This window comes from Desmodus rotundus, chromosome X (assembly GCF_022682495.2).
Source record: "Desmodus rotundus isolate HL8 chromosome X, HLdesRot8A.1, whole genome shotgun sequence".
Classification (NCBI taxonomy): domain Eukaryota; kingdom Metazoa; phylum Chordata; class Mammalia; order Chiroptera; family Phyllostomidae; genus Desmodus; species Desmodus rotundus.
In genome coordinates, this window is record NC_071400.1 from 25,323,414 (window position 1) to 25,347,756 (window position 24,343).

Consider the following 24,343-nt stretch of genomic DNA (forward strand, 5'->3'; position numbering starts at 1 on the left):
TCCATCAGTTAATGAGAAAACGCTTCATTTCTTTTGAAATATGACAGCGTTTGATGCTCATGAGTCCTATTTCTGTCATTTTTCTAAACAAAAGTACTAGCAGTAAAGGAACCTGCAGACACAAACTTAGTGAGGCGGGCAGCCTGGTGTAGGGTGTGTCCTAAGAAGGGAATCCAGAAGAGCACATTGTCCTTTGAAGGGAAGAGTTCTAGACATGAGGAAGTAATTTTGAAATTTTAAAGTACGAAAAGGGTGACAAAATTATCTCAAGGTGAGGAAAGGTAATACATACTTATTTGCTACAAAGAAGTAAAAACTGACCCAGGTTAATAAAGATGAGTATAGGAAGGTGGTAAGAGTTTTTAGTAAGGACATTATTTATATCAAGGGAAAAAAGGCTGAATATTGAAACTGCTGAATATATGACTGAAAACTTCTAGTAAGCATATTGAAAAGATGATTCAGGAATGAAAAGCACTGGTGAGATTTTTCTCATTCAAACAGTGCCCATGCCACCGATAGCAAAGCAGGGGGCCAAGGCTGGGCAGTGATTTCCCCAAAGACACCCAGCACAATAGTAGTGAGCTGAGCACATGTAAGAATGCCCCACTCCACTCCTCCAGAGAAAAAGGAAATCATCTTGAGGGACTCCTTTATGATGATGGTTTTCAAACCCTGGAAGAAGTATTTATTAGACACATGCTGTTTATTCACCCCTGTTGCTTAACACGGGGATCCAAAACCAAATGACATGGCATTTGCCCATGAGAAGCTTTTCATCAGCTGGGGAAGACAAGGTCTAACATATTTACATTAACACCGAGAATAAATCCAAGTTCAGGCACAACATAAGCATCTAAAAGACAATGTGGTGCAGACTGTACACATGTTACTGGAACATCTCCAGTTAAAGGTACATGGTTCTGGGATGCATGGCTCTAAAATATGATGCAGCTTCAGCTGCTGGTGCTCTCTTGACACTAAAGGACAAAGGGAAATTGACTTTTAATAAAAGCAGAGGTTTAGGTTAGTAACAAGGATTACCTTGCATTACTCAAAAAATATTGAGCTGTTTTTACGGCATTTTCTGGGACTTGAGAAGAAGTCAAAAGATATACTACACACTTCCTGTTCTTCCTAAGCTAATGGTTTAGTTGTAGAGACAAGGTATCATTTTTGAGGTATAAGAAAGATAAGGAAGTTGCTGAGTACCTGAGGAGATATGTAAACAGGAAGTCAAATCAGCATTCTGGAGTGATCTCAGAGCAGAGGGACTCTGAGGATTAGTGACAGGCTGGTGATGTGGAAAATACTGTAAGCTGCGGAGTCACACACATTAGCTTCAAATTCAGGCTCTGATACTTAGCAGGTGTGTGGCTTGGCTGAGCCTCTATTTCTTTACCTATAAAACTGGGGATATAATACCTAACTAATAGAGATCCTGTGAAAATTGTCAGCAAGGATATGGGGCTTCTTTTCAGGGTAGTGAAAAATGTTCAGAAATTGATTGTGGTGATGGTTGCACAACTCTGAATGTCCTAAAATCCATTAAGTTGTACTCTTTAAATCAGTGAAGTGTAACATATATATATATATATATCCAAAAAAGTTATATACATATATATATACATATATACATTAACAGACACACATATATACATATATATCCAAAAAGTTATATCCACACATACATATATCCAAAATAGTTAAACATAAATTTACCATAGATCTAACAATTCTACATATATACATATATATACATAGTATATATATGTATAGTATGCATATACTATGCATGTTTTATATAGGCATAGTAAAAAATGCATGTCCAAAAAACCACGATTGAATGTTCCTGACAGCGTTGTTTTCCTAGTAGTCAAAAATCTGACACAACCCAAATGTCTATACTCTGGTGACTGGATGAGTAAAACGCAGTAGATCCATACGATGGAATATAATTCAGCTATAAAAAGCAGTGAAGTTCTGATACATGCTACACATGAATAAGTCTCAAAAACATTATGCTAAGTTAAAGAAGACAGAAGCAGAAGACCACATACTGTATGATTCCATTCATACGTAATGCTCTGGAGAGGCAAATCTACAGAGACACGTACTACATGAGTGTTTACCAGTGGCTAGGTGTGGGAACAGCAGGTGACTGCAAATGAGCACAACAAATGTTTGGGGGGTGATGTAAATATTCTAAAATTGTTTTGTGGTGATAGTTGTACAACTCCTTGACTTAACTAGACAGTCATTGAATTATACATTCTACATGGGTGTATTTTATGGCATGTACATTAATCTCAATAAAGCCAGAATGGATTCAAAGTGTCGAGTAATACATGCTTAATAAGTGGTAGCTTCTATCATTGCTGAAGCAATTAGGGAAAGCCTTCTGAAGAAAGGGACCTTTAATGATAGGTGATGGGTAGTGTGTGGCTAGATGTTGGGGAAGGGAAGAAAGAAGGGTAGGGACATAGTATGAGCAGTGGCCTGGAGTGAGAAATAATCCTGGTGTAATTAGTGTTGTTACAGAGCTGACTCGAGTTAGGGAGTCTGTGCTAAGGGATATTGGTAGATAAGGAACTGTTGGTAGAAGGATGGGTAGTACATGGCTGACACGTACCATTGATGAGTAGGTAGAAATGCAGAGGTTCAACTGGTAGAGGCTCTAGGTGATAGAGATAATATATCACCTGGGTGGTGCTGATCCATAATATTTAGAGTCAGGAAGAGCTTAGGTGTTAGGATGTGATGTGGTGCGGCATGGTAAGGTGTGGTATGACAGGTGCCTAAGCAGTAACTTATATAAGGTTAGTTTTGTGTCTGAGCAAGTAGGCTAGAAGGGTCAGCCAGAGGGAGGAGCCAAGCCTTGAGTGATTAGTATGAGAGCGGGCGAGGTAAAGATAGTGTTGTGGAGACATGTAGGGAAAAAAAAAACAAAGAAAAAGGGTGATCATCCAACTGACTATCTTTTCTCTGACTGCTCGAGGAATCATGTAAGCACTGACTAAGCTGCCTTCCAGTCTCGTGAGTTCCTGAAGTAAGCAGCCCTGTCAACACCAGACCCTCCAGCTTTCCAACGAGTGCAGTGAGGTTGTAGGGGGAGAAGTCTCGGAGTTTCTTCTCAAAGTTGTCTAGCATTTTAAAGATTTCCCAACCAACTTGAAGCAAACCCTTCTAGTGCTTAATCTAAGTGATGTGATAAGATCATGACCTTTTCAGAAGTGCCTTTGATGTCAATCCTAATTGTACCAAATTTTACCTGACAGGGTGAGAATGAAACATGATAAGCTAGTTTGTCAAGCATCTCAGTGATCAGTTGTGGCAATAATCTGCTGCAAGTCAGCGCTGCGGTGATGAGCCTGGTGAATGGTATTCCTTGACTTGGAAGGAACTTATTACGTGTTTGATCACTGATTAATGAAGTAGAAATGCACTAGGTAGACCTTGAAGTGATAAACTGAACAGTAACCTTGGCAACCGTTAGTGCCTCCTGCCCACGGTCCGTACTGTCATTTATTTTGAAAATAATGGCTGCTCGTTTTCTTATCCACAATGACTCAGAAAAACCAGTGTTGACAATCAACAGAAACAGAAATGAAAAATATTGCAGCTAACTCCTATTTTGAGTTTTCATCACCATTATAAAAATGGAAAAAGGGTGCCCAGAAAGTATTAGAGTTGTAAAAGCCAATTTTTCCTCAAATGGCCTTTCCGATGTGTAAATTAAAAAACTATGCTATCATTTCTGATACTATAAACATAAAAGATCAAGTAAATTGAAATTACATTTTTATTTTTTCAGGTGCACTTTATGATTGGCCATAACAGCAAAGTAAGTATGTGATATTTTTAAGTTGATCATCCATTCACTTTTAGATGCTTTTAATCCCTTGTTCATCAATGTATCCCATTTTCCCAAAGATCGTAGATAGATACCACAGTTCACAAACTGAAGGAATGGGGATTATTTTGGTCTTTATTGTTTTTCATAACAACTTCATAAGTTATCAGGTTTCTTTCGGTTAGAATTTCACCCCACGTGCACACACATTATTGAGCACGTAGAGCATGCAGCATGCTAATTGTCCCGCACTCTGCTTTGTACCTCAGTGTGATGCACAGGTGTGATCTGAAATGTCTAGATTCCTTTTATGGACTAGCAGCTCATGAATCCCTATTGAGGTTTGCCTGCCATGAGGAACTTTTTTCTTTTAAAAAAATTTTAAAAAATGAATGAATGAATTAATTAAAAATTTTATTGTTATTCAATTACAGTTGTCTGCATTTTCTCCCCATCCCTCCACTCCATCCCAGCCAATCCCACCTCCTTCCCCCACCTCTACCCTCCCCCTTGATTTTGTCCTTGTGTCCTTTATAGTAGTTCCTGTGAACCCCTCTCCCCACTATCCCCTCCCCACTCCCCTCTGGCTATTGTTACAATGTTCTTAATTTCAATATCTCTGGTAATTTGTTCGCTTTTTTCTTTTGTTGATTATATTCCAGTTAAAGGTGAGATCATATTCTCATTCCAGACTACAGTCTTTGAACGTTCTTTCTAGAGATAATCTCGCAATGTGATCATAGGTCAACTGACTGAAAATACCTCTTTTTATCATAAAACACCATGCATAACATTCTGAACATAGAATAACATAACGTTCATAATGTTCAAAACCACTTGAAATCTAAAACCAAGGTGGCACGGAAGTTTCCATCAGGCATGCAAGGTTGACCAGTGTTGCCTTGCAATTTCTTCCCTACACTTCTGAAGATTTTTTAGTTATTACAGCCCCTCAAATGTTTGAATACTACTACCCCAAACCTTGCTTCGGGACAGTCCCTGTGTGGGCAATTCATTTGCCAAGAATTACAGTTTCTTAACAGTGAAGTGAGAAGTCATTACTTTGATAACACAAAGCCACACTTCATGTCTTGGTGACCGACGGGTAGTCTTATAAATTACTGACAAATAATAGGAGATGGCAGTTCCTGCACTGCCGCTGCTGATAGATAAATCTGTGCCATATTATTCTGGCCTTTATTGTCTCTTAAAACATCATCAGATTGATTTTACAGTAGCAGGGATATAAAATAAACATACAAGATACCTTTACAATATAAGGGAGGAAAACCAGCCTTCTTTATGCCAGAAAATTCCATTGTCGAAATGGAATGACATTTCTAAGCAACTTCTTGTTTCAGCACAAAAAATGTATATCTGTTACCTACTTTACTTTAAAAACCGTAGCGCCAATTTGTTGTAGAAGGAAAATCACAGGACTGAGAGAAGGAGAAACCAATGTTTTAGTTCTGCCTCTGTCGCTAACAAGCTATATGACCTTTAACAAGTCGCTTAAGTTCTCTGCACCTTAGTTTCCGCCTGTGTAAAATTATATGGTTAAATTAGATGACCTTCAAGACTGCTTTTGGTTTTAATATCTTATAATCTAATATGATGAATGCACAATAATGCCACATGTACCATATTTATATTTCCATATCTTAATCGCATGGCCTGACAGCAGTATGCGACTGCAGAGAGCTTGCGCCTTCTTGAGAATGAAAAGAGAGAATGTGGCTACTGAGGCAGGCTAGTACAATAACTAACACTTGTATATTAATAATTCACCCAATAAATATTTACTGAACACGTAGGTGCCAGATCGGTGGTAGGTATATAGGTAAAAATGAAACATTCCCTTTCCCTTCACACATCATAGAGAAGGACATGGGTCTTTAATATAGAAAAGTCTTGATGAAGTAGATGCTTAGGGAAGAGGATGTTAATTGAGGCTTTTTAAAAATGAACACAGCTAACTTTTATTTGCCTTTGTAGTTGAAACATTTTATAAAACTGCAGACCATTTTACTATCATTATAAATACAGTTTAGTGAACATAATTGCATTTTATTTTTAGTACTTGGGAATTTTTTTCAGGGTCTCATGTTCATCATATTAAAAGCAGTTCTTACTGTACAGGACGAGTAGGAGATGGGATGATTTATAGTGGCCCAGGTCACCTCTTGGGAGATGAGTTTGTTTTTATTTCAGTAAATTCAACATAGCTGCTTGCTTGGTCATCATGTTTCTTTTTCTCATAAAAGTTGAGTATAGAACGTGAAACAAAATGTTTCATTAGTTGGGCTTCAGTTAATTAAAGTTTTACTTACATAAAATCCCAATTAGTAACCTAGGGATCTAGTTGCTTTTTTGGCAAGTAAGTAGGATGCTTAGTTTTTGGTGTCAGATTTAGTTAGGAACATGGGCTGACCACATATGATGGCATCCAGAAGAGATGAACCAGAAAGTGGCAGGTGAAGCATGCTGTCATTACTGGGTTTTTTTTTACCCAACGTTATTGACATATAATTGACATAAAACATTGTGTAAGTTTAAGATATATTATGCAACAGGGATAAAGGAAGTTAAAGTATTTGGGGTAAAGAAAAAAGAGCAGGAGATATCTCTATCTTCTGTCTATCTGAAGAGCTGTCTTGCGGGGGAGTGAGGAGAATCCCACTTGGAAGGGATCTGAAAGGTTGTTCAGTCCAATACTTCCGTAATATATTTATGTAATATTTGAAGATCTTCCAAAGCATTAGGTCACTGAGGACATTTGGGGAACTTCGGAAGCAGCTTATTCCACCCATGACTGCCCTGTGAGCTCTTCTTTATACTGAGCTCAAATACGTCTGTCTACTGGTGTGACTCACACAGGATGCATCACACCACAGCCCCTTAGATATTTACGAAACAGTTAAGCGTGTCCTCCTATTGGATTTAATGTTTGCTCTCCTGAATCTGTACAAGTAGACTTGTTCTCCAGAAGGTAGAGCTGGCATTTAAGGGCTCTGCCTGCCTTTGGCCTTAATTCTCATTATTTAACCTATGCCAGCCATACATCAGCCTCCCCGGAGCTTTCTCTCTGTCATTAACAGGTTATTTATTTTGTGCCCATCATGCCATTGGCTCTTCTACAATAGCCCCCTTTCCCTTCTGAGACCAGTGAGTGAACCTTTAAGTAATTGTTTAAGGCCCAGGTCAAATGCCCTCTCTTTTGTCAAATCTGCCTGCTCATCCCATCTCATAATCATCTCCTCCCCTCAGAAAACTATTCCCTAATATGTACTTATATTCATAGCCCATGCCTCTTTTAAATCATTTATAACATTTTAACATGTTCAGGTTTCGTGTATTTGCCCAGCTAAGATGTGAACACTTGAGGTTAAATACCATGTCTTATTCATATTTTCCCCTCAGTTTAATGTATTTTAAAAATTAATGTATAAGTGATACACTCATATAAAGTAGTAGTACTTCATTTCATCCATTGCTCATAAATTTCATTTATCAATTTCATGTGATGTCACCTAATTTTTACCTTCTAAAGTGTGATTTATTCAATCCAGAACTTCATTTGTTAGCCTCCCATCACACACCTTTCTTCCCAGCCTTTGTCTTTCCAGGTGAAGACACTTAATACTTTTTTGTCTGTTCCCCAGTCTATTAATTCAGGTTTTTCTGGATCTTCCCCATAAGATATCATGGAGCACAATAGTGAACAGGAATAACTGGGGGCGGGCTGGGAGGAGGGGGCCTAAACAGTGTCACTCCGCCGCCACCACTTGTCTTCATTCTGGATTGTTTCCCCCGGGACGGCTCCTGATTCTCACTGAGTCGCAGAGCAGTTGTGATTATTTCCAAGTCATTGGCTTATTATTAGTTTGCCTTTCTTTGCTCAGCAATGAAAATTAGAGAGTGTTTTACTTAAAATTATGTGCATTTTAACATATGGTGTTAGAATATTAGTTCTTACTCTGCCTTCGAGCATTGTGTCACAAAGCATTCAGGTCAGTTCTTAATCAGCTTTTCACTGGAGTTTATAGAAAATTATAGAATATGTTAAAGTCAACTTCTATTCTCTCAGAAAAACAAAAGAGGGAGGAGGAGGAGAAAAAGTGTAAAGGGTTGAATGGGAGCCTGAAGTTAGCTTGTTTTGGTCAAAGTTTGGTAACGAAAAAATCCTACTTCCAAAACAAAAAATAAAAGAAAAACAACCACCTCAATAAGCCGTTTCAGACTTTAGCAGCGTTAAGAAGCCCGTGGCCTGCTACGCAGTTCATTCATGATAGGATTTGCCTGCCTCACCACTCGTTTCAGAATAAACGCTCTTGAACTTGAGTTGCTGAATGCTCAGATGAGTGATACAATAGATCAACTGGAACCCAAGAAGTAATGACCAGAGATGAATACTTTTCAAAACAGAGGGGAGCAGTAGGAAAAGCTTTTATGAGATAAATTATATATCTTCCTCTCCCTGTCAACAAATAGCATTGCAGATTATTTCCCCTAGAGTCTCTGGCACAACAGTCCTTATCCAGAAGGCTCCCACATAAACTGAAATCTATTTGAACCCCAGTGTTATTTGGGAATAAATGGTCTAAAATACTTGGGAAGAAGCTGCTCGTGTAACTGGATTTTTGTTGAGATTGGATTAAACCTCAGACCCCTTGACTTGGATTCTAAGGAAAATTAACCTTCTCTTTGGTGGTATTGAGACAAGAATCTGCAAACTAATGTACTATTATGGTGAGAAGTAAACATTGATTTTCTGAGCTGCCATTTCTATTTCTGAGAAAAACTGTTTGAAAGTCACTGAAAATGAGGAATTTTTGTCTGAATTCCTATAGCTATAAATATTATATGTTTGGGCCTTTTACTTTTTCTTCATGCCAGATATTTTTCCCTTTAAGTAAATGACATATTTAGGCTCAGATATGTGAGTTGAATCAAAAACTAGAAGGAGCCATTCTAGCCCTGGGTTGTGTGGCTCTTGATGAGTGCTAGCCTGCAAACCAAAGGGTCGCTGGTTCGATTCCCAGTCAGGGCACATGACTGTATTGCAGGCCAGGTCCACTGTAGGGGTATGCGAGAGGCAACCACACATTGATGTTTCTCTCCCTCTCTTTCTCTCTCCCTTGCCCTGACTCTAAAAAATAAATAAAGTTTTGTTTTTTTTTAAAAAAAGGAAAATAATTCCGTGAAACAAAAAGGGGTCATTATAACTTCAAGAAACCCTGCTTGGGGAAATTCATAGCAGGCATTCCTAGGCTCACTCCTCTTCTGTGGTCTTGTAGGGCTTTAATAAAAATGTTAAATAGGATCTCTTTCAAGCATTGAACAAGTTCCTTTTTTTGCTTGATGTAGGATTTGCTGTGCTAGGAGGCAGCTCTTTAAACAACGATCATGTAAAATTCTACCAAATTGAACTAATGTTGAAAAAACTGGACCTAAGTTTAAACCAGTCAAACAAATATCAAACAAGAGAACATTTAAAGCAATTAGAATTAGAAATAAAATGGTTTGCATGAATCACTGAACTTGAAATTTCTTAGCATTCTCTGAACCCAATATGTTGCAGGGCAATATTTCATTCAGTTTAATTCACTAAATAAAATGATGGCTTATTTTCATGCTTTGTTATTGCCTTTAAGCAATCCATATAATATTATTAAAAAATTAACCCATTAGCAATAGAATTATAATAATATATTTTCTTTTTTTTTTTTAAATATATTTATTGATTATGCTATTACAGTTGTCCCATTTTCCCCCCCCACTCCACTCCATCCTGCCCACCCCCCTCCCTCCCACATTCCCCCCCCATAGTTCATGTCCGTGGGTCATACTTATAAGTTCTTTGGCTTCTACATTTCCTACACTATTTTTACCCTCCCCCTGTCTATTTTCCACCTATCATCTATGCTACTTATTCTCTGTACCTTTACCCCCCTCTCCCCCTCCCACTCCCTTATTGACAACCCTCATGTTCTAGTTGTTTGCCTAGTTTGCTCTCGTTTTTGTTTTATGTGTGGTCATTAATAACTGTGAGTTTGCTGTCATTTTTACTGTTCCTATTTTTGATCTTTTTCTTAGGTAACTCCCTTTAACATTTCATATAATAAGGGCTTGGTGATGATGAGCCTCTTCAACTTGACCTTATCTGAGAAGCACTTTATCCTCCCTTCCATTCTAAATGATAGCTTTGCTGGATACAGTAATCTTGGACGTAGGTCCTTGCGTTTAATCTTGGGTAATGTAATTATGATGTGTCTTGTTGTGTTCCTCCTTGGGTCCAGCTTCTTTGGGACTCTCTGAGCTTCCTGGACTTCCCGGAAGTCTATTTCCTTTGCCAGATCGGGGAAGTTCTCCATTATTTGTTCAAATAAGTTTTCAATTTTTTGTTCTTCCTCTTCTCCTTCTGGCACCCCTATAATTCGGATGTTGGAACGTTTCAAGGTGTCCTGGAGGTTCCTAAGCCTCTCCTCATTTTTCCAAGTTCTTGTTTCTTCATTCTTTTCTGGTTGAATGTTTGTTTCTTCCTTCTGGTCCATACCATTGATTTGAGTCCCAGTTTCCTTCTCATCACTATTGGTTCCCTGTACATTTTCCTTTGTTTCTCTTAGCATAGGCTTCATTTTTTCATCTGTTTTTCGAATAGATTCAACCAAGTCTGTGAGCATATTGATAACCAGTGCTTTGAACTGTGCATCCGATAGGTTGGCTATCTCTTCGTCGCTTAGTTGTATTTTTTCTGGAGCTTTGAAGTGTTCTGTCATTTGGGCCATTTTTTTTTTTTTTGTCTTGGCGCGTCTGTTACTTTAAGGGGCGGAGCCTTAGGTGTTCCCCTGGGCGGGGTAATGCTGGTCGCTGCGCTGTGATGCTGTACGTGGGGGCGGGGCCGAGAGGGAGCAATGGCGCCCACTTCACTCTCCTCCGGATTTCAGTCTTTCACTTCGCTACCCACAATCAAACTGGGCCCCTCTGGTGCTGGTTCCCGAGTAAGTGGGCCTGTGCACACTCTAGGCCCCTGTGGGTCTCTCCAACAACCTCTCCTGTGAGGCTGGGAGTCTCTCCTGCCGCCCCAACCCCCAGGGGCGCTTTCAATCAGAGGTTTGAGGCTTTATTTCCCCGAGCTGGAGCCCTGGGTTGCGCAGCGGTCTGCTTCTCTGCCCGCCGTTCGTCCGGTTTATCTGTGGGCGAATGTGGTGCCGCAATGTGCTATCCGCCACTCTGCCTGCCCCACTCTCCGCCACTCTGAGTCCGGCCCTCTGGGTTTATCTGTGCAAATGTGGGACCGCAGGGTCTGCTAGTGCTCGGACTGCCTGCGCCATTTGTCCCACACTCCGCCAGTCTCAGTCCCGCCACAGCCACGCGAGTCCTCTCCACCCCAGTGCCGTCTCCGCCCCTCCTACCAGTCTGGATGAATGATTATTTTCTGTTTCCTTGGTGTTGGTCCCCCTTGCTGTTCGATTCTCTGTCAGTTCTGGTTGTGCGAGGAGGCGCAGTGTGTCTACCTACGCCGCCATCTTGGTTCTCTATAATAATATATTTTCAATCTGAAAATTACCTGAGAGTCTAATCTGACTGCCTCCTTTCTCAGGTGACAAAATCGAGACCCAGAGAAAATGTGCAAATGCATGTCTTATATAACCTTGGTACTCAGCTCAGTGATTTTGCAGTACGGGAAGATGTTCCCTATGCAGTCAAGTCTTTTGGGGGCTGTAACTTGAAGAGAGCAATAATGAAGGATATTAAAAATTGCTGCCCTGGCTGGTCTGGTTCTGTGGATTGGGCATCATCCTGCAAACCTAGAGGTCGCTGGTTCGATTCCCGGTCAGGGCACATGCCTGGGTTGTGGGCCAGGTCCTCAGTTGGGGGTGTGTGAGGGGCAACTGGTCGATGTTTCTCTCACACACTGATGTTTCTCTCCTCTTTCTCCTTCCATTCCGCTCTCTCTAAAAATAAATTTTAAAAAGTTAAAAAAAATTGCCACTATTTTTCTGCTTCCCTTCATTAGCATAAGTAGCTAGACCCAGAATCAGGTTTATTGGAGGGAGAGCCTCTGGGCTGGAAGCCAGAAGTAGGTGGAACTATGGAAGGTAGTCCCAGACTATCTGAGTTTCGGAGAAAAGCGGGCCCAGGCAAAGATCTACCTGTGTAATACTCTTAACCCTGTAGCCATCCTGTGCTCTTTAGTTCCCAGCTTCCTACCAGCTCTCACTCCTAGCCCCCAGCTGCTTACAAGTTTGTCCAGTTTAAGTCACAGACTTAGATTTAGAAGAATCCTTATACATAAGTCATCTATTCCTATTGTTTGAGTCCTTTCCATAATTTTCTTCACAAGTAGCCATTATACATATGCAGCTATGACATAACTTCATGCCATTCAGCTATTCTACTCACTCTCTTCTCAACAGTCTCTCTTTGGTCCATGGCCTTTAAGACTTTTTTCTTATTTTAAATATTGTGGGTATACAATATTATATTGGTTACATGAGTTTCAGATATACAATATAGTGATTCAGACTTTTAAAGATGGGCAGCCCCTAACTGAATACACCACTTCAGGTATAGTTTGGGTACCCAAGTTAGATCCAGAATATCATCTTTATCTTTCTAGAGCCTACATTCCATTCACATAGCCTATGCTCACATCAGCCACATTTTCCTGCCAAATCATTGTGCTTGCAGACAACTAAAACTTCTTAGTCTCTCTATACATGCTAATTTAAAGCCAATTTTCCCCATGATGTACTTAGGTCGCAGAGATATTTTTTAATACAGATGCAAGATGTTAGATTTCTGTCTATGAAATTATTACATGTCATATTTGGCTCATAGTTACATCTTGGCATGAATTCGGGGTGTCACAATTGTATCATTCAATAGGCTAGCTATTCAGACTAGTTCTATGTCATTTAAAAACTATTTCTTCACCCATGGCCTGAATAAAAATGTTAAATAGGATGAGGGGAAGGAGATCACAAAGAGACAAATTAACCAACTACAACCGTGGTATGGTTGTTCATTCAATTATGTCAACTTAAGTGCACCATCATGTATCTTATATACTGTTTAATCCTGTGTAATAGTATATTATGAAAGGCATTGCAAACTGCTTTACGGATATGAAGTGCTTATATCCAAGCATTTCCTTGTCCTGTCAATTTAGTCAGTCTGCTCAAAAGGAAAGTGAATTAGTCTGCCAAGGCATATTGCAAGGATGCCTCTGCTGAGCACTGGTGCTCGCTGCTTCCTCATTCAGGGCTAATTCTGTACTCTCAGAAATCTTTTATGATGGCTAAGAAACCTAAATGTTATTATAATACTACCTCCTCATGAATCTTGGACTTCAATTTATTCTTACTAATGATTCTATTATTCTTTCTAGTCAAAAATTAAATCTCTTTGACAGAAAAGACAGATGGAAAATAAGGGCTATCTACTTATTGATTCCAGGATTTGTTTGACAAGTAGGATCACTGTACCACTGACTCCAGCAGTGTTTTTATTCACTCATTTTTAATCGTGCCCTAGGTATACCTTAAAAAACCTCCATGCTTGAATTTATTTATTTATTTATTTTTACACAGAGGAGAAGGGAAGGAGAAAGAGAGGGAGAGAAACACTGTGTGGTTGCCTCTCATGTGCTCCCTACTGGGGACCTGGCCCACAACCCAGGCAGGTGCCCTGACTGGGAATCGAACTGGTGGCCTTTTGGTTCGCAGGCCGGTGCTCAGTCTACTGAGCCACACCAGCCAGGGCTCTTCCATGTTTAAATCTTTTGGCCTGAACTTTTTGGCCTCTACATCTTTCACAGATTATATTAGTTTTAACTAGTTAGACCCTATTTTTAGTAATATGCTATTGTTTTTATCTTTTCTTATCACCTTAAATACTGTGTGACTTTGGCCATGCAAGAGGCAACCACACATTGATGTTTCTTTCCCTCTCTTTCTCCCTCCCGTGCCCTGTGTCTAAAGTGTAAATCAATAAAATCTTTAAAAGTATATATGACTTTGTCAAAAAGTTCTAATTTGTGGCCATATCTTAATCCTATGGAAATTTCTACTTCATCCCCCACTACTACTACTAGGATAATGATGGCGAAGCTTATGAAGATGCCAATGACAACAGAAGTATTAAAGGAGTTAATAGCAATTAAGTTCTTATTATGTGTCATGAACTATGCTGTCTTAGGCTGCTCAGGTTGCTATAACAAAGTACCACAGCTGGATGACTTATAAACAACAGTAATATATTTCTCGTAGTTCTGAAAGCTGGGATGTCCAAGATCAAGATACCAGCGGGTTTGGGTTCTGGTGAGAGCCTGCTTATTGCTTTGTCCTCCCATGGCAGAAGGGGCAAGAGAGCTATATGGGGTGTCTTTTATAAGGGCACCAATCCATGCTTGAAGACTCCATCCAAAAGACCTAATCACCCCGATAGGTCCCACCTCGTAACATTATTACATTGGGGGTTATGATTACAATTTATAAGATCTGGGAGGACATAAACCTTCAATCTATAATATAGTCAAGGTGCTTTTCCTGTGTTAACTCTAATTTTTACACTAACCCTTTGAGATGGAGTCTATTATTATCTCCACATCACGTATAGGCATATGAAGGCACGGAGAGTTTAAGTGCTTTGTCCCAGATCTCACAGCTGAAAGCCCAGCAGTATGATTTCATAGCCTGAGATCTCAACTGTATTGCTTGAGAACAGAGGTGAGACACTGAAAGGTTGAATTGTTGGGGGCATTATGCTGCAGTCTCAGAACATTTTGTAGGCAAACTCACAGGATATACAGAATTAGTTTTTGGCACGTCTCATCTCCTCTTCCACACATTTAATTCCTCTTATTGCTTCCTGGTGCCAGCCTCTGAGTTTCCTCTACTTGTAAGCTGTCCCTAGCTCTTCAGCTAAACTCTGAAGTTCGAGTGTATGGTTTAGGTTGTAGATACTCCTTTGTTTCCCATGTATTGTAGCCAAGCACATGCTACATTTGGCTTGTACGTGAAATCCTTGCGGAATTAAATAAATGACAAACTTTGGGATTCACTGGTTAAAGAACAATAATGAGTTGGGTTCTAGAGGAAGGTGCACACACATTCAGGGATGTTCTCAAATGAACTGCAAGTAGTGAGGGAAACACAATACCTGGCATAGAGCCGTGTTCAGTGAGTGTCTGCTAACTGAGTAAATGAATGGGTCAGAGAGGCAGAGAGTTTCCCTGGATTACGATCAATATCAATTGTCCCTGTACCTGATATCTGTACAATATAAACTCTTTTGGAGCTTAACTGATGCCGTGCACTAAAGTCTTTCATTCAGATCTGAGTCATAGTAATTATGCCAGCAGTTTAAAATACTATTTCATTACAAGTTCATTTAAAAATTCAAGTGCGGATCTGTATGCAGTGGATGCACGCACGGACACACAATCTCCAAAGAGAAATAAGGATATTGTGGGTTTTTGTTTGGGTAAACAGATCAACTCCTAGTGTCTTTCAGCGAGGTTAATACAGTTTTATTATCTGAATATCTGTGTAAATCTTGAGGTGCAAATTGACTCAGACCTATTCAAATTTGATATCAGACTTTAGACAAATCCTTTCATAACAAAAAATAAATGGAGAACATATGATGGCTTAGGTCTTTTATATATAATTATATGGTTCCCAGAGGGGACTTATAATTGAATTATAAGCTGCCTCATGAGTATTCTAGCTGGTGTTTAGAGAACCGCGAAGCAGAGCTGAGCAATTTTTTTTCACCAGCTAGTATGTGAACAAGACACCCTATAATTCAATTATAACTAGCCTCCAGGAACCATATAATTATATTATAAAGTAGTTTGGGGAAACTGGGAAACTGAATGTTTTTCAACACATTCTATATGTTGAAATGATAACTTGATAGTTTTGCTTTACGTCTCACCTTTCCTAATTACATAGGCATAGGGACTCTTTGTGACCTATTCCCATGTACTTTTCAAAACTTCAGAATAAATTATCACTGTAGGAAGTTCTTAGCTTATTCTCCTTTGTTGTAGGTCCTCAGTTTTCTCAACTATGAAATGACAGGATTTGATTTAGATGATCTGTAAAGTACTTCCTTACACTAACACTCACTGAGTCTTGTATCGGTGAGGATCTGCAGAGAAGCAGAACCAATAGGACAGATCTATCAATTGTGTGTGTGTGTGTGTGTGTAGGGGGGCGGGGGGAGAGACAGAGACTTTAAGGAATTGGGCTTGCACATCCAGAATCTGCAGGATAGGGCGGCAGGCTGGAGACCCAGGGAAGAGTTAATGTTGCAGCTTGAGTCTGACCCCAGTCTGAAGCAGAACTCCCTCTTCCTTGGGGCACCTCAGTCTTTTCTCTTAAGGCCTTCAACTTATTGGACGAGGCCCACTCACATCATGGAAGCTAATCTGCTTTACTCAAAAAAAGAAAATCTGCTGATTTAAATGTTAATCACATAAAAAAAAAAACACTTTCATGACAACATCTAGGCTGCTTTTTGACCAGTGAGTATCATGGCCTAGGCAAGTTTACACATAAAATTAACCATCAAAAGTCAATATAGCAAGAAAATTTTGGACTCTTCAGGGTCTGCTTTTCCAGATTGTGGAGTATGTTTCAGGGACGTGAATGTAAATGAGGAAGGTGAAACTTTAAATCTGAAGCTGTGGTATTATAATTCAACATTGCCGTGAATGTACGCAAGTAGATGTTTGTATTTGTAACAAACTCATCCTAAGTAATATGTTTTCACAAAAGTAAAATGACCCATTTAAGTCTCTTTCCTATTGAAGACCTCAAAATTTCCATTCTATAAATAACTAAAGGTGCAATAACTCTCCACAGACAATCCACCCATATCTACTTTTCCACGATCTTAGCATTTTAAGGGAGGTTTCCTCTGAGCAAACTAATAATTGTGGTGGCTATATTAATTTTTAAGCTTGAACTAGTTTTTAATAAAAAGTAATGCATTCAGCCCTGGCTGGTGTAGCTCAGTGGATTGAGTGCTGGCCTGTGAACCAAATGGTCGTGGTTGGATTCTCAGTCAGGGCACATGCCTGGGTTGTGGGCCAGGTCCCCAGTAGGGGGAGCACGAGAGGCAACCACACATTGATGTTTCTCTCCCTCTCTTTCTCTTTCCCTTCCCCTCTCTCTAAAAATAAATACATCTTTTTTAAAGTAATGCATTCAGATGCATGTGAATGCTCATAATGACATTATTCATAGTAGCTGGAAAGTAGAAACAACCCAAATGTCCATCAAGTGGTCAGAGGATAAAGAGAGTGGAATATTATTCAGCCATAAAAGTGAATGAAGTTCTGTTCATGCTACAGTAATGATAAACATTGAAAACACTATGCATGCTAAGTGGAATAAGACACTCACAGAAGGCCACATATGGTTCTATTTATATGATTATTTTCCCCCAAACACTGTTCGGTCCCTTGATTTTTCACTCAGTGATGTTTTCAGACTCTTCCTGTATCAGCATATATACACCTTTAACATTGTTTTGAACAGCTGTGTCTTACTCCTGTATGTGGATACGTCAGATTCTATTTAAACATTTCCCTCCTGAGGAATTCTTAGTTCTTTCCAGTGCTTGTGAAAATGCTGCATAGACACTCTTTCATATCTATTCACAAGGCAGTGCAAAATATATCTGTAGGATAAATTCTTAGACATGAAATTGTCTACTCCAAAGGAATTTTTAGATTTTGATAGGTACTGATCGCTGCACTGCCCTGTACACTAGTGGGACCAATTTAGATGCCACAGACAGCGCCTCAGGGTGATTGTTCCACCAAATTAACACTGGGTATTTTTAAACTCATTAATCTTTGTCAATATCATGGGTAAAAAAAATTCTCATTTCAGTTTTATTGTTAATGAAGTGGAACATCTTGTAATTTGCCACAAGTATATTTTCCCATGAATTTTCGGTACACTTTCTTCCCTTTTGTATTGGAGTATTGGTCTTTTAATTATTGATTTGTAAAAGCTCTCACACATTAAGGAAATTAGCCCTTTGTCCCTGGGTTCTTGTCTGCTGCCAGGATTCCCTACATTTTCATTTGTCTTTATCTTGTGTTTATGGCACTTTTTGGATTGGTACTTCTTCAAAGTTGTTGTTTTCTTGCTTTCAGTAGATTGGAATGTACAATGGAAAATATAGTCCAAGCTGAAATCACACATTTATATACCTTATTATTTTTCAATGAGGCCATCAAGTCTGCTCTGGAGAAATACTCACATCACCAGTGGGCTCACTATTCTACTTCACAGATTCTTGTCCTCATGGTATTGGGTTTCCCTTAATTCTCATCCTGAAGTTTGCTTTTAATTAAATTTTTTAAGAGATTTTTAAATTTATTTTTAGAGAGAGGGGAAAAGAAGGAGAAAGAGAGGGAGAGAAACATCAATGTGTGGTTGCCTCTCACATGCCCCCTACTGGGGACCTGGTCTGCAACCCAGGCATGTGCCCTGACTGGGAATCGAACCAGGGACTCTTTGGCTCACAGGCCAGCACTCCATCCACTGAGCCACACCAGCCTGGGCTGAAGTTTGCTTTTAGATAAGGGTATTTTTTGTGCTTTTCTTTTTAATTGGTCACAGATTGATCAATAAAAACATGAACAGTGAACAGATTTCAGATCTTTTCTCTTTGTCAAGTCATTCTCACTTCACTCAGTAGAACAGCTGCCACAGTACTTACGTATTTGCTAATTTAACTCTGTTACTCCTTTCTCATATACCATACACACAATTCTAACGTGGAGACAAAAAGACATAAAATAGTTTAGAGTAGAAAATGCAATTCAAAAAAAGAAAGGCCTGACAATAGTGTATTTGCTATTAGGAGTACTTTCATTTTCTCTTTCCTCCCTCCCTCCTTTCTTCTCTCCCTCATTTCTATTTTAGTTTTCTCATGTTTCCTTTTTCCCTTTCTTTCCCTCCTCCTTTCTTCCTTCCCTCATCATTCTCCCCTAATTATGAAAGAAATACATATCTACAGTAAAATATACACAGTGGGGTAAAAGTAGGCTTACAGTTGTTCTTATGGAAAATAATACAGTAATTAATAAATAATACAAGAATAAAATCTGTTTTGCATAGTTACTACAGTAAACCTACTTTTGCCCCATCCTATATGTATGTATGTATAGAGATAAAAACATAGTGATTTATCTTCACAAACAGGATATATAAATTTAAACCAGCACTACCCCTCCCAGACAACTCTCTGTTCACGTGACTCAGAAAGTACAAGTTTTCTTAGTGTATTTGTCTTCAAATTTTCTACTGGAGTACCAATGGGAGTGTGGGTAGGTGTATGCAATATAATATATTGTCTTGGAAGAGTATGTGCATAGAAGTGCATGTGGGTCCCTTGAGAATAATTATCTCAGGCTATGCCCTGACTTCAGTGCTATCATTGCTAAAATTTTTCTTAGGGTTTCTTTTTGCCTATTGATTTTAGACCTTGGGAATTGTCATGAAATACTCTTACTGGCAGAATTTGTTTTCTTTGAAGACGGGTTTGATTTGGGGTAACAACCAAATTGTATTTGCAGGCCAGTCTGTTGAATATAGGTTTTTAAAATGTGAGGTATGACCTTTGATCAAAAACTGTAGTAAAGCTGATTTTTTAAAGCAGCTCAAAAACAAACACTGAAGATAGTCATTAAGGAGGAATTCTAAAAATGTTTTCAGTAATGACAACATTATTTCTATGTTTAAGGCATCACAAGTCGGCAGAATCCATGAAGGAGCCAAGGCTCATTTGGATGTATGAATTCTGCTGTGCTGGTTTTTGGATGTCAGAGTTTTGCTTACAAAGTTTGCCTTAGTTCCCCTCCTTAAGAGCCTGAGAAGCCTCAAAGTAGGTTAGCAGTGTGGTACATCCAACTGACTTCTGCTTCTGACAGTAGCCCTGAGGGATATAGTGACAGTCTCAGAGGTGATGAAGAGCCCCCTGGGTTTCTTTGGTGGTCTTTAATAACCTGTTGTACAGTTGCTCCTTCTATTTTTTAAATCTATTTTTTTAAAATGTCTGATTACAGTCTGTTTTTTAAACAGACATATTGTTTCAGTTAAATTCATTTCTTATCTCTTCAGAGAAGCAAAATATATGTCTTATGACATTCTCCATCATCATTCACATGAAGCTACTTCCTTGAAAAAAAAAAAAAACCTTTTCCAAAGCTGCCACGTGATGAAATCATTATTATATCCTAATGTTCAAGAATTCCTTGCTTAAGACTGCTTCTATTTTCATTGGCTTTGATGGCCAGTATGGAAGCTTAAAATTTCAATTAACGAAGGGCACAATAATAATTGTTATTTTTTATTCTGTAACACGTGCAACTTCTTGGTGCAGTAGACCTAGCAAAGACATTTCAATGCGACTATAAAGAGGATTTGTGGCACTATGCGTGGGGCACGAAAGAAAGTGATCTTAAAAGCCATTCAGAGGAAGTGAGCCTTGATTTCTAAGCATGATAGGGTACTCAGGAGGAGGCCAGTTATTTGGACTTTTGATAAGAGCCCTGATCTTCAAAATGAAGGACAGTGTTCTCAATTAACTGCGTATTTCCTTCAACATTTGTTTAGATCCATGTGATGGGTCCGCCCTATGTTGATGAACTGTTTTCAGTACATACTGGTTGAAGTCTGCAGTGAAGCCTTCTCTCGGACAGCCCCAGCTGTTGTTAAATAAAGACTTCCGTGCTCCTTTCCCTGCGTTGTTCCTCTTTGACATGTGGCCTGTCGCTGTAACTGAATGGGTAAAATGTGGATGAAAGTGGCTTAAAATAGTTTTATGGAATCTATGTGAAAATGCCATTTCTTCATTCAGAGAGCACGTGTTGAATACCTACTATGTGCCAGACACTGTGGCAGTTACTGGAGATAGATGAAAGGAGGTCATGGCCTGTGCCCTCCAGGAACTCTAGTCTGAGGACAGAAGTTGGAGTAGGGAGATCTGATCACCAGGGCAAACAAGTATAAAAGGGGGTGGCAAAGAAGTGTCTGTGTGGTGTGGATTGGCTGTATTAAAGACTTCCTCAAATCTCCTCCCCCATTAAAAAAACTCAAAATAAAGAAAAGGCAAGCCTGAATTTGAATCTCAGCCCTACCTTTTACTAGCTGCACACCTGGGAAGAATCTGGTGAATGTTCTCCAAATTCTGTGAGCCTTTGTTTTCTCTTTGTACAATTGAGATAATGATAATCATTATGTAACAGAATTTAGATGAGCTTTATAATTTATGCTTATCGTATGACTAGCCTGTTTTTGAGTAGTCGATAAATGGTGGCTAGGATCACAATTCTTAATATATAATTTGTGCGTAGGGATTGCATGATGTGTGACTGAGTTTTTTTTCTTTTCAGAAACGAGATTTTTACAATTTGAAAGGTGACAGACGTTAGAAAAGAAAGTGACTGTATTTCCCTAAAGCCTTACACATCCTTGTAGATCACACCAAACATGCTTTTATGGGGATGCATTTTGTATCTGTCTAGCATGGCATGCATATTATGCTGGCCTTAACCACAATAATTTCATTTGCCACTTAACTTCTGTCAGAGACATTTTCCCTTCATACGTCCCTTGTGAAGAGTCCTGCCAAGAAAATCTGTGCATAGAAAAAGGTTGTCCTCCCCTCCTCCAAATGTCTCCTTTCTATTCTCTGATATCTTCCCCTGTCAAACTGAAGCCTTAAAATTGGACTCACTTTAGGACATGAAAGCCAGCACTGAATAAAGAAACAAAAGCACTTCAACCTGACCTGTGGCAGAAACTGGTATCTACTGTTTTCCTCTTTCTGTCCTTTACTGCTTTCATGCTTTCTGTACTTAATATGAAATATTCAGTCATTGAGGGAAAAAAATCAGCCAAATTAATGGGCCATTTATAGACAGATTTAAAAAAATATTTTTATTTATTTATTTTTAGAGAGGGTAAGGGAGGGAGAAAGAGATGGAGAGAAACATCAATCTATGGTTGCCTCTCGAGCGCCCCCTACTGGGGACCTGGTCTGCACCCAGGCCTGTACCCTGACTGGGAATTGAACTGGTGATCCTTTGGTTTGCAAGCCAGGGGTCGATCCACCGAGCCACACCAGCCAAGGCTGAAAGATTTTTTTAACTGCTTGAATTTTTTGGAGCTTTTTGACTTTATGATATGTTGGTACAGACTTAAATGTATTTTTCAAATGAGGAATAATATTTGCTTTGGAGCGGGAGTGTCAATTTAATCACATTTTTTTGTTAACTGGATATTAAACCTATATTTGTTTTCAGTTTATTGCTAGTTAAAAACCCAATGAGTAATTTTACTTCCTTAGTAAATTCAATATAAGCATGGACACCACATTGTATGTGTATTAAGACATATGTGTCTATTGTGTGCTAGCTATTGTGGTATGTATGAAGGAAGCTGATAAGATGTTAACCTGCTCCCCCCATCATGAAGAAAAGTCACCTTGTAAACAGAAACTTATTATAGAAATCTGCTGAGTACTATGATAGACATATGAACATACAAAATAACACACTTAACTGGCATTTATTCATTTAAGAACTATTTCTTGAGCACCTACTATATGCCAGTCACCATGCAAAGTGCTAGGTATTTAACAATGAAATAGATAGACTCAGTCTCTGCCTTTACGGATCTCACCTTTAACTGGAACATAATCAACAGAAGAAAAAAGCAAACAAAATATAACCGGAGGCATTGAAGTTAAGAACAATGTAACAATAGCCAGAGGGGAGTGGGGAGGGGACAGTGGGGAGAGGGGTTTACAGGAACTACTACAAAGGACACATGGACAAAATCAAGGGGGAGGGTGGAGGCAGGGGAGGGAGGTGGGTTCGGCTGGGGTGGGGGGATTGGTGAGGGGAAAATAAAGACAAATGTAATTGAACAACAATGAAATAATTTCAAAAATCAAGTTAAGAGGGACCAAAAACAGCTATAAATTAAAGTTGTGATAAGTATGCTGAAGGATAATTATCAAATGCTATAGGAAAATATATCAGGGGCCCGAAACCCAGTCTGGTGGGCCAGGAAGGCTCCTCTAATGTTCATCCTTCTGAAATCTTCTCTTTTGCTGTCCCAGATTGTAGCTAGAGATGTTACAGGAAGGTTAGTTGCTTTTATCTTGAGGCTACCCTGTGACTAAATTCTGATATTAGCTTAATATCATTGTAGAACTACAGAATTTTTAAAGAAAAAGAGGTCCTTAGAAGTCATATAGTTTAGCGGCGTTCAAATTTTACATTTTATTTATTGAGTTAATTTTTGAAATAACATTGGTTAATAATATAATACAAGTTTCAGTTATATATTATAATTCAATATCTGTATACAGTGTAGCTTACTCACCAAATTGTTAAATTTGACAAGTTTAGGTAAAATGTATAGTGAGGGATGGAAAATTTTACCTCTTATTTTTTTGAAGCAACAGAAACTTTTGAGACAGCACAGCACAGTGGTTAAGAGCATGTATGGTGGAGCCAGGCTGCCTGGGTTCCATTTCTGCATCTTTTCTTTACCAGCTGCAAGAACTCTGGAAAATTGCTTAACTTCTCTGTCAATTGATTCTCTCATTAGAAACATGGAGATCTGCCCATTGAATTGCAATTTTTTTCATATTCTGGCAATGTTTATTTTCACATTATTATTACTATTGTTATCCTTAAAGGAGGTGAGAAATCTGATTGTTTCCTTTGATAAGATATTTTAATATACTTGGTTGACTGGCACATGGTAGGACTTGAGCTTGCTCCTACAGGAGAAAAGCAAGGTTTTGGTGACTTGGGTTGGGTTCTCTCCAGCATAAGTGTCTTTGGTTAAAACTTAATGCCTTATATTTCTTCCCTGCATCCAAATACTTCAGTAATTGACGAGGACAACATTCACTTTCAATTTCTGAGTGTTGATTTTGCATTCTGCTTCTTTGCTGAATTTATTTATTAGTCTAATTGTTTTTTGGTAGAGTCTGTAGGGTTTTCTATTTACAGTATCGTGTGGTCTACAAACAATGGCAGTTTTCCTTTCTCCTTTCCAATTTGGATGCCTTTTATTTCTTTTTCTTATCTGATTGCTGTGGCTAGGACTTCCAATACTCTGTTGAATAAGAGTGGTAAAAGTAGAAATCCCTGTCTCATTCTTGATCTTAAGGGGAACACTTTTAGTTTTTGGCCACTATGTATGGTGTTGGCTATGGGTTTGTCATAATATAGACTTTATTATGTTGATGTATGTTTCCTGTATTGTCACTTTGCTGAGAGTTTTTATCATAAATGGGTGCTGGATGTTATCAAATGCTTTTTCTGCATCTATTGATATGATCATGTAACTTTTATCTTTCATTTTGTTTATGTAGTGTATCACATTTATTGATTTGCAGATATTATACCAACCTCACATTCCCAAAATAAATCCT

General features: G+C 38.9%; 1 protein-coding gene across 1 annotated transcript in view; it reads left to right on the plus strand.

Moving 5' to 3' along the window:
* TENM1 (teneurin transmembrane protein 1) overlaps window positions 1-24,343 on the plus strand; it is an 854,561-nt gene that overhangs the window by 139,980 nt on the left and 690,238 nt on the right. Inside the window, exon 4 of the mRNA XM_053917142.1 lies at window positions 3,815-3,844. The gene's annotated coding sequence lies outside the window, so the exon portion shown is untranslated. The remainder of the gene's footprint in view (window positions 1-3,814; window positions 3,845-24,343) is intronic.